Below are 12,400 nucleotides of genomic sequence, written 5' to 3' on the forward strand. Positions count from 1 at the left end.
AAGAAATTCTTGTATTAAACAACTTTATTAATCATATACCTGTATTCTGAGAAATGTATTCTGTGAGAAGAGTTTTACTTGTTTTATCTAAAACTGAAAATGATGGAAGGAAAAGGGAGGGAGGTATGGCTGGCAGATCAGAGGGGATGACAATCAGATACTAGGGAGCTCTGTTTTACAGACAGTGATTGCTACTTGTTTTAAAGTGAATGTTAGAATGCAGAATGACGTGCATTTAAGCGTGCTATGTGTTTTGCTGTTTTTGTGCACTGCAGTATTAGGTTATATCTCTTTTCAGTGGCTTGTAGTTTCTGCCTTTTTATGACCATGTTGCTTTCAGATTTGGGAATGAAACTTTGATGAAATAATGCAAATTATTTGGAAAGACCTTTACAGGCCAAGAAATATGGCTTGTTCAGCATTCTCAGTTGTCAAAAAAAATAAACAATAATGTACTCATAATATTAGAGATGACATGCAGCATTTCAAGCATCCTTTTGCAGCATCCATGGAAAATGCAACACTCTTTAAGAAGTCAAGTAACAAACAGATGAATACAGTTATTCAGTTCAGGACGTTCGATAGGAAGCAGAATGTGATAAACATCCTGTATAGTGCAAAAGGCTATGGCTCAGTAATTTAAATCTGGTTTCATTCTTACATTCTGAATAAAGTAATATCACTGATTTGCTACAACAGAACATTTACTTTTTTCCATTTTTTCAGGTCTTTCTTAACTCAAAATGAACATTAAACTCTTAGCATTTATAGTTAATATTGTTAAAAGTCTTGGATGTTTTGAATCAAGCATATAAACTTGCTAAAATGTCTACATATAAATTTTTAATTTCAAATACACAAGAAGTTGGATTTAGGTTTATTTTTAATATAGGTAGTATTAGCATAATTATTAAAGCACCATTAATATTTCATAGCTTTAATGAATCGTTACATTATTCACTGCACGTTTTGCTTTTTATTCGTTTACCTTTCTTACCATAGCTTCTTTGCAGACTTATGCAGATTAAGTAACACAAACATTTTTGTTAATGTCGCTTCATGAACTGCTAATGGTTCTGCAAATCTTAACTTCTTCAACCATGTCCCTGTATTTAAAGCAGGGGTGTCCAACCTTTTGACTTGCTGGGGCCGCATTGAGTGAACAGAAATGGTCTTGGGGCCGCATATAAAATATATCATATAGTTAACTCTTTTGTTGCTCCGGAAGACCACAGTCGACCTCCTGGCTGTACTGTAGGTGCATTTGAACAATGAATAAATGTAATAAATGCCTAATATTTGCCTTAAAATTCTAATTATCATTCTAATTCTAATTCTCTAATCTAACAGTTAACTCTAACATCTTAGTTAATATATCTATATATATTTATATATATATATATATATATATATATATATATATATATATATATATATATATATTCACTACAGCACTAGCATTTCTCACTGGGAAAACCATTCCAGCAGTCCAACTATGTAAAATGTCAACATCAGCAGTCCTACAGTACTATAATCCACAAAAATAACCCAACAAATTTGCAATAAAGTAAAGAATTCACATTACTGGCTTAATAAAACAATTCTGAATAAGCTATAAGAGGGTCTCACCCAAACAAATAACTGGTGCCAGAAATATGGCCTCAAGCTAAATGCCAAAAAATGCATCATCATCCCCTTTGAGGAGAGTGATGTCCCCACAAATTATCACATTAATAACAATGTTGTAAACACACAATAAGTCATATGGTACTTGGGCACCCAGGTTCATAGAAACCTGACTTTTGACTACCACATTGTCTCCGTTGTAAGGAAATCTTTTTACATGGCCCACTTCATTAGTAAGGGTATCTCATCCATGGACAAGGAGATCATAACATCCCTGTATTCTTCCTTTACAAGAGCCATTATTGAGTGCAGTGCCCATTTTGGCATGTGCCTCAGCAAAACACCCTGCCAAAAGAAAGACTACAACCATTTCTGACAAAAAAGGTCAAAGGACTAAGTTCACTTACTTATCCAAACAGCCTAAAAAGCTTTTTGCTTTCCTCTGTCTCTCACTGGCCCCTATAAATTTCATCATTGGCTTGCTTTCCAGGCTAAGAAAGATCCTGCCTTAAGAGACGTCCTCTACCTCAGAAATACTGGTTATACTTAAAACGCTCACTACAAAGACCACAGCCTTCACTGCAACATAAACAAGCCACTTTTTATGGACAGGTTCTTGACACAAAACCTTCAACTTCTGTAAAAGCGACTCTCATTATCAAACAATATAGTTCAGCAACACGATGGCTGGATGGATAGCCATAAATGTAGTCCTTGGGTAAGTAGCATAGCCTTCATCAAACCAGATGGAAAATCCACATACTAACCTTTCCCAGCTGGATGGCTAAGATCTAATATTGGTTACTCAAGTCTAGTTGCCCAAGAAGAGGGGCATGTTTAACTAAGAATTCCATTTGCAAAATTATATTCAGTATACATATTAAATCTCTCTCTCTCTTACATACACACCCACACACACACACACACACACACACACACACACACACACACAAGCCCCTACTTTTAAAATAGGCACCCTCAGTAATCACATGACACCAACCCACTGAATGAAATTGGAAGTCAAAATATCTGAAAAAAAAATCATAATAGAGATGGATTCATCCATGTAATTTCCAACCACCAAAAGGACCATCAACAACTGATTGGCAAAAAGTAAATCAATAAGAAAACCATAAACTATAATGCTACATACTGGTGTAAACATATAACTTGTGTCAATCCCCAGGTTAATCCATACCAAAAGATTGTTTCAGAGCTTCAGCTATGTACAAACAGCTTTCTCCTAAAAACTTAACTCATTGATATTTGCCTTGCTGTGATTATAACTGCAAAAAAAAATGTTTTTAAGTTTATTCTGTACCTCAGTGATTCTCACTGTTACGAGATGTAATTTCTGCCATATTGTATGAGTACTACATCCATAATTTGCTGTCTCTCTCTCATGTATTGTATTATATTGTTTGGTGTTATTTTTGGAGCTTTTCTCCCCGGGCCTCCGCTGAAAATGGACCTGTGTCCAGTCGGACTTTCCCAGTAAACAAATGTAAAATAAAATAAATTAAAATAAACTTCCCCCCAATCTAAAGCCATTTGACATTCAGACATTTTAATTTGTGCAGAAGTTACTCACAGACTGACACTTTACCGAGCTGTAATGCTGACCTTCGCTTTTGAAAAAAACAAATTCCCAGACTTTGTCAATAGTTCAAAGTCTCAAGAGGATTATTTATTTATTATATATTTATTTATTTTTGGAAAACATCTTTAAAACTGTCAAACTAATTACACACCCAGAAACACAGAAAAGTTATTGTGATTATGTAAACCACAGACTGCTGCAAGAAATCAAAAGTCACATTAGCACTCTATGCTTATGTCCGAACAGATGAATCATACCTGACAATTCCAAAAGAAGTAAAGTAGCTTAATAAGAAGGTTATTTGCAAGGTTATATGGCAGTTTATATTGGAAATAAGCAGAGATATTAAAAAGGCTCTGTTTTTCATAATTATGCCGAAAAGTCTTCCAAGGTAAATACAACTTCTGATTTAGTATAGAACCATACCTCTCAACCTTAGAGCAAGAAATCTGGACAAAACGAAAAATAAAAGTGGGACACAGGCCCAAAAATAGTTATGCATCACAGACAGCATTGAAACAACTGTAGCTGCAAACATTATACATCACTTATAATCTTTCTATCCCATTATTGTCAGTTAAACATTATATGGCTCTTTCAGTCCTGCCTTCTTTTGCATCAAAGAAAACCATGCTTTGAAATGACAAATGCATTAAAAATAATAAATAAAACACATTGCATCAACATCCTGCAACTTCCTACCTGCAAGCAACCACAGAGCTTTCACTGAAACTAGGGCTGCTTGTTTCCCCAGAATGACAGCTCTGCCTAATTAAGTCTAATGGTATACAATCTACCAGTATCTGGACTACCTGAAAGAAATTAAATTATGGCCTGTAAACTGAAAGTACACTTTGTTTAATTAAACAATATTTCTAAGCCCACTTACTATATTTTTTTCAGTAACATCCCAATATCCATTTCCACGTCACGTTACAAGACATCGGCAGTGGTAGACTTGGCATCCTTCAGAACCCCACAAGCCCACGCTAATACATTGTCCATTAAATGTAAATATCCATCCACTGTAAATGGCAAGAAGCTATGTCTTAAAAAATCTACTTCTGGCATGCGTACCCAAGTATTAGGTTTGAAACAAAGAAACATATTCTCCACAGTCCGTAAGTCTCTGTCTTCAATAATTGTCTACTGTTGCAGCACTCCCAACACATAAGCACACACATACACACTAAAATCCCCAACATTTAAAAAATGACATTGTGCCAACTTGATTTACCAGTATTGATGATCCGCCAAAGCTATGCTTACTGTTGTTCAATCTACCACTGCTTAGAACCCACCAATGAAAAAACAGTGTGTGTGTGTGTGTGTGTGTGTGTGTGTGTGTGTGTCTTCGCTTTTCGGTTAGTCGCCACAGCAGAACTCCGGTCCGCTAATGATTGGCAGTAAAGATTTACGTGCTGGCTTGCCGGGCCTAACGCACAACCTTCAACTAAGGTACGCCCATTCACGCATGTCATCACACAGTAGACGCTCTAACTGAGAATCGAATGGGCAACGTCTAACTGTGAGGCGACAATGCTACCGCAGCACCACCACCGCAGTACCAATGAAAAAACAATACAATTTTATATACCACAGACCCACATAGTCAGTCCACTACTCCACTACTGACCCATTAACCCTAGGCTGCTGCCTCATTCTTACTCCCTGGAACTGCATTACCTTGGATGACTACTTTTATTTCCTAAGCAAAAGACACAAATTGGAAGATGAGGCAAAAATACAGATATTCTTTGAAAATCCATACAGTTAAGAGGTATGAGTTCATGTTCAATACAACACTCTCCCTGTCAGGAAAGTCGCAATTTAATGAAAGTGTACTCTTAATGTATGATGTATTTGTGAGCTAACTTGTTTGTGTTCAGTAGGTAGACTGATCATTGTTAGCCTCTTTGTGCATGCATCCCTCTCTGTCATGCACACATATACACACATACACACACACACACTCTTCTTCTACTTTCACACACACAATTCTGCTTTCATGCATGCACTCACTCCGTACTTATCTATTAACACAGGTAATTGCTGTCTCTTTCAAAAGCAACAGCGGCAAATCCATACATGAGTCCCTCTTCAGTGAGAACACACACACACACACACACACACACACACTGATTGTTCGGTGCAAAATAATGGTGTAAACACACGGACCCTTTTTTGGCTCAAAAACAAAACTAGAAGGGTGCTTTGGTGCATGCACACAATGGCATTAGCATTACAGGTCACGGGAGCAAAAAGACAAAACAAAAAAAAGTGTTTTGGGGCATGCGTACATCAATGTTGCAGTTAGAGGTTGAGGGCCGCATGGAAGAGCTCTGAGGGCAGGTTGGACACATAGGATTTAAAGGTTCATAATTACCTATAATGAGCTAATGCATTTGTGTCACTTATTTCTAACATGGTACAACAAAACACTGCTCGTGCCAGCTTCTGATGCAGTATCCTGAGATGAAGTACAGCCTGTCAAGTTGATGGACAGATTAGTAAACCTGCAAGTTGCACTGGCAGATCAAGGGCCATTAGTAGTTAGAAAGAGTTCAATATCACATTACTACTAACTCACTTCCAAAAATGATGGCTATTTATCTGGTCTTAATCTGCTCTACCCAACATTGTAAGCCTAAAGGGAAAATTACAGCTTTAATTTTTTGCAAAGTGTTTGTGCACAGAGCTCTATACATGCGGGGTAATGCAGTATGTCCTCCTACATTGAAGAATGCAACATATCATTTTCTATTCTCCATGGGATGTCTACCCCTGGTTCATATTTCATATCCAATTTAATCAAGTTGAGTTGCTGTTAATTCATCGGTACTGCTGAAGTGGTACCCAATTTTTTTTAAAAGCCCTGTTTGATGGCACTGATTACCCAGTACATGGATATGTTTTTAATAACAATGAAACCCTCCTTCCCCAGTTCAGTTAATGTGAACTGCAACAGTAGTGCTTGGTATGCCCTCCCCAGCTCAGTTAATGTGAACTGCAACAGCAGTGCCTGGCACAACCTCCCCAGCTCAGTTAATGTGAACTGCAACAGCAGTGCCTGGCACACCCTCCCCAGCTCAGTTAATATGAACTGCAACAGCAGTGCCTGGCACACCCTCCCCAGCTCAGTTAATGTGAACTACAATAGCAGTGCTTGGCATGCCCTCCCCAGCCCAATTAATGTGCACTACAACACCAGTGCTTGGCATGCCCTCCCCAGCCCAATTAATGTGTACTACAACAGCAGTGCTTGGCATGCCCTCCCCAGCCCAATTAATGTGCACTGCAACAGCAGTGCTTGGTATGCCCTCCCCAGCTCAGTTAATGTGAACTGCAACAGCAGTGCTTGGCATGCCCTCCCCAGCTCAAATAATGTGAATTGCAACAGCAGTGCCTGGCACACCCTCCCCAGCTCAGTTAATGTGAACTGCAACAGCAGTGCTTGGCATGCCCTCCCCAGCCCAATTAATGTGTACTACAACAGCAGTGCTTGGCATGCCCTCCCCAGCCAAATTAATGTGCACTACAGCAGCAGTGCTTGGCATGGCTTCCCCAGCCCAATTAATGTGCACTGCAACAGCCACTGTTATCCCAGTATTTTAGTTTTTGTCCAGAATTCTTAAGCAAGGAAGTCGGACAGTATAGTAAGTAGTATTATAACAAGAACTATGTAAAGTTTGGTGGAAACCACATATGGCTGTAGATATAAGTTCTAAAAAATGTAAATGTAAAAGCATTTCCACCACTGTATTATATTGAGAAATCCTTTCCTTGCATGCCAATCAGCTATGCCAATAGCATGCATGGTAGTCATAAAATACAACTTTGCAAGTGCTTCCTCCATTGTTCTTTGGATTCATTAAAATACATATGACATGATGTATTTTTGTCTTTTATTAGAACTTTCTAAGCATTCAAAACAAGACAGGGCAAGGGGGAGGACAGGATAACAAATGAGAAGGGAGAAATAAGGATCCCCAGTGAAGCATATTGAAACAGACATGAAATCAAAGCATTTAACATATTTAAACAGGCAAAAAGCTAATAATAATGCCATTATAGAGCTAATCAGACAAATACCTTACTGATAAAAATCCTTCTAAGGATTCATTAAATCTATAACAATGGCAAAAGCTTTTATGAGAAATACTACAATATTTATATAGCATCAGTTTCTACAGTCAATAAATATTCATTTTATTCATCCAGAAAGGAGGAGAAATATTTATCCTATGCTCAGTAACATATTTCTCATTAATTGCTTAACAATATGAGGTAAGAAGACAACACCCCACTCATAAGTGCTAACTCTAACATTACAACTCTCACTAACTCACGGTACCTAACAGTACCACTAAACAATACACACACACACACACACACACACACACACACACACACACACACACACACACACACACACACACACACACACACACACTCAGCTCCAGTGCTGAAACTTTTGGTATACCAAAATATTTCAGCATTGCTACCCACACCTACTTAACATGATAGCATTCCTCACTTCCAGTTATGTCTCTCAGTAGATGGTAATTGGCCAGAAGTTAACTAACTTCACAGTTGCACAAACACTTGCTGTAAATCATTGGCAAGCATTTCATTTTACCCAATGACCATTTGCGTAGGTACTATAGCCATTTCACAAGCCAGTTCTTTGATCAATTCAATGGTGACCATATCTATATCTATATCTATATCTATATCTACATCTATATCTATATCTATATCTATACCTATATCTATATCTATATCTATATCTATATCTATATCTATCCAGAGAGAGATATCGATATACAGATTGAGATAGATAGATAGATAGATAGATAGATAGATAGATAGATAGATAGAGATAGTTGACTAGATATAAACAGATAAATATACTGTAGATAGATAGATAGATAGATGTAGATAGATATCTACAGATATTATATAGATATTAACAGACAGATATATTTAAATAGACAGATAGATATTTAGAATAATACAACATTATGGCATTACTGGGTGGTGCCTGGCAGGTAGTATCAACAGTAATTTATAGGACTGTTAGGAATATGGGACCCTAAAGAAGTATAGGTGCTTCTTTTTAATGTTTCACTGGTATTTGGATTTTAATGGGGTATGATAGGTTGCTGGACATTTAAGCCCTCACCTTATAGTCAGGTAACTAGGTATAGGGAAGAAGTAGCTATCTATCTAATCAGTGGCTAAAGACAAAATGGCAGATGTTACAGCCAAGGGGATTCACTGAGTGTACTATGGAAGAGTCTGGAGAACCTCAAATAAGAAAAGGTACACCATTGTGGGGAGATGTGTTTCAAGAAAATGAGGAAACTGAAAGACACATATCTCACAGGAATGGTGAGGGCAAGATGAGTTTTCAGCTTGTTGGAGTGTATTCTTGACCTCAAAATATTCTACTAGGACCTTTGGTCTGCACTTCAACCAGCTAGGTAAAAAGCCTTTTTGTGTGTGTGTCTGAATCAGCAGTAAGAGACTTTCTGTTCATTAACCTAGTTTGACAGAAGTCCATTTTGCCTGTCTGAGCCAGTGGGATTTTGTTTTACTCATCTAAAGCTTTATGCCTGAAGATGGCTTATCTAAACTTGCAAAATTGCTCATCTACAGGGCATTGAAGCACTGGTAGTTGAGAGGCCATAGTCTGAAAAATCAAGGCTGTAATTAGTTTCATCACAATGATATTGTGCAAGTCAGTGATACACTTCTGAAGGGATTTTGCCATTTTCTCCCTTGTGGTGTGATCATGGAGTTGGTATATACAATTTACTAACCCCTCACCTAAAAACACTGTACAAACTCAGCCTCTCTACAGGCTACGTACCCATAGAGTGGTGCACAGCAACAGTTATCCTGCTCCACAAAGGTGGAGCCACAACAGACCCCAGGAACTATCTCCCTATAAGCCTGACTAGCCTGGTCTGCAAGGCTATGGAGCAAATCATCATGGAACTCATTAACAGAGACAGTGGGAACCTCCAAACATTGGACCCTGCCCAGTTTGGCTTTGTTAAGGGCAGATCATGCCTCCTAAACCTGGTGGACTCCTTTGAAACTTTGAAAGCTTTAGACGAGGGAAAGGAGGTCCACACAGCCTACCTAGACCTTGCAAAGGCTTTCAACACTATTGCCCATTCTGGCATTATAGACAAGCTCACCAGCCTGAACATAACCCCCTACGTCACAAGATGGGTTGCCAATTGGCTCACAGATAGAACCCACACGGTGAGAGTTGCAGGCTCTAGGTCTGACTCTAAACCGGTTACAAGTGGCATCCCCCAGGTCTCAGTCCTGGGACCCCTCCTGTTTGGTATATGCTTCTCAGAGGTACAGGCAAGCACAGGAGGACTATGGCTGACCAAGTTCGCAGATGACTGCAAACTGGGGGCCATAATTGACACTCTGGCTGATACAGACATCCTCCAGAAAGGTCTCACTGAGACGGATACCTGGTGTCAAAATCATGGCCTCAAGCTAAATGACAAAAAGTGCACAGTCATCCTCTTTGGAAAAAACAAAGTACCTGCAAACTACCACATATGTGGTAGTCCCCTAAATACAGAAAATGTAATAAGGGATCTGGGGACCCAAGTAGATAGTAATCTCTCCTTTGATAATCATATTGCCAAGGTGGTTAGAAAATCCTTCTATGTGGCCCACCTAATCACAAAAGGGTTTGCATCTAGAAAAAAGAGGTTATTGTGCCCCTCTACTCATCACTCATCAGACCCATCATAGAGTACAACACCCCATTTGGGATGTACCTTACAAGACACCTGCAACAGCTGGAAAGACCACAGAAGTACCTCACCAAGAGGATTACTGGCCTCAAACAGATGCCCTATGCAGCCTGACTGAAGAAACTCCAGCTGTACTCAGTTGCATACCACTTACTCAGAGGTGATCTCTGCCTGACATACAAGGCCATGTCCAACCCAGAAGTGATGGACATGCTCCACCTAAAAAAAAAAAAAAAACAAATCCCCAAGAGCCGCATGGTCTAGGGATCTAAACCTCACCACAATGATAAATAGGATATGCTGGAGGGATAGATTCCTGTTCCAGAGACTTCCCATGCTTTGGAACAGGATTCCAATCTACATTAGGCAGAGCCCCTCACTAACACTCTTCAAGAAAAACCTTGACAAGTGGATAGGAAACAGAAAATTTACCCCCGGGGATCACTGCAGTGGCTCTGCTGGACAGAGGCACAAGGAACTAATGGCTCTGCTGGACAGAGGCACAGGGAACTAATCTAAGGGGGTGGCGAAAACCAACACATTCTGGCTAGGCTTATAGATGCCCTCAGGCACATAGCCTAGTACTTACCTATGAACCTATATACAATTTATGGGGGCATAGATGTCAATCCCTTCAGCTAGAGGTTGCAGGGGGCTTGCCCCCTGAAAAAAAATGTGTTTGTGTTTTATAGACTTTTTCAAATTGCCATTTTTGGTGAATGGTGATTTGAAAAACAGTGATTTTATGGCACATAGGTAAACTGTGAAAAGCAGTATGCATACTGTTTTTTCATCAAGAGACTGTGCCAGGTACAAAACCAATAATGCTGTTAAAACCAGAGACTCAGGATAGGGTGAAGTGGGAGTTGCCCCTGGGTTCAAAGCATCAGGGGGCATGATCAGAAGAAAGATCACGTCTGTAGTAAGCACATTGCTACAAATGTAGCAATCAGCTTTTCTTTTTGCTTTTTAGTGTAAGAGCGAGAGGAGAAAGGAGAGTGGATCTGACTGCAATAAAGCTGAATATAGCGATAAGCTTGGTACAGTAGAGCTCTTTTTTGCTTCATTGGGATTGGCACTGGGTGATAAGCTAGATACAGCTGTAACTCATACAAGGGACTATGGGCTTTTACATCACTCAGAGTTTCCCATCCAACAATGAGCAGGCCTTATCAAAGAAACTCCTGTATGTTTGTGTTACTTTTTACATTTTGCCACTTATCAAAAAGAAACTTGATAGGAAATGAGTGAACTTAATTTTTGCTAAGCTGTAGTTACTGTCTAGTGCATGTTCCAAAGGGAAGGTGGAAGAATATTTCACCGCTGACACATTGATAGCAGAGAGAGAAAGAGGCAATTGATTGCGTTATTTGAATTATCTGTACTGCTGTTAAAAAGGAGAAAAGCAGTTGCCTGAAAAAAAACTCCAAGATCACAGTCGCAGGTCCATTGGAAATAGTAACCATAACCACTTAATGATTGTGATGCTTTCATATAAACAAGAGTGCAAAGATATATAGAATAACTGAGATGCACTGGCAACCAGGATAAGCAGACTGATTAATTGATTAATTGATTGACTGATTTATTTATACTTTTTGTTGATCAGGTTAGTCCCACTAGACCACTGGTAGACCAGAGGTAGTATTCATACTGACTAGGATAAATCTGGCCAGGACACAAGGGAACTTCCCTTACTCTTTTTGATAAGTGCCAGGCATCTTTTACATTCACTTGAGCTACGATTAGCACAGGCAAATGGGGCTGTGGTTTTATGTCTCATTTGAAGGATGGGTCTCCCAGGAATGCAGCATTCCCTTATGCTGCACAGCAGTGTCAGTAGTAGAAAAAAAGTAATCCAACTATCTGGTATGGTTATATAACCCACAGCTTTCTGCACTAAGAGCAAGTATGCTACCTGTTGAGCTGCTGAGACCACTGGTAAACACCTTAGTTTTTCCAGCCCCTTCCAAGGAAAACAGCACTGATAAAGATAAAAACTTAACCAAGCAAATGTAGCTACATGAATTGCCTGGTACTCTGTGTTTTGTTAGCTGCAATAACACCAATAGAAATAATTTAGATTTGAATGTTATGGTGTAGCACCATACAGCTCATCTTATTTGGTCAAGAATTCTGGAAAAACACAAAAATAATAGGGGTGGGGGTTAACATCGGGAACAATTTTACATATCACTCTAATTCACTTAAAATGTAAATAGAACAAAACGTTTTTCATCAATATACATTTTTGGAACAGTAAGTGTAAAACTCTGATGACTGTAATTACTGACTTACTGTAATCATCAGCAATTTATTAGAAAATCAAAAATGTTATGAGGGTCTGGACAAACATTAGAAGCAAAATCTGTACATTCTGCAA

General features: G+C 38.9%; 1 protein-coding gene across 1 annotated transcript in view; it reads right to left on the bottom strand.

Moving 5' to 3' along the window:
* KREMEN1 (kringle containing transmembrane protein 1) overlaps positions 1–12,400 on the bottom strand; it is a 972,602-nt gene that overhangs the window by 159,096 nt on the left and 801,106 nt on the right. The gene's annotated exons all lie outside the window — the stretch shown is intronic.

The sequence above is a fragment of the Protopterus annectens genome, chromosome 4.part0 (assembly GCF_019279795.1).
Source record: "Protopterus annectens isolate FY-2018-M chromosome 4.part0, PAN1.0, whole genome shotgun sequence".
Lineage (NCBI taxonomy): Eukaryota > Metazoa > Chordata > Ceratodontiformes > Protopteridae > Protopterus > Protopterus annectens.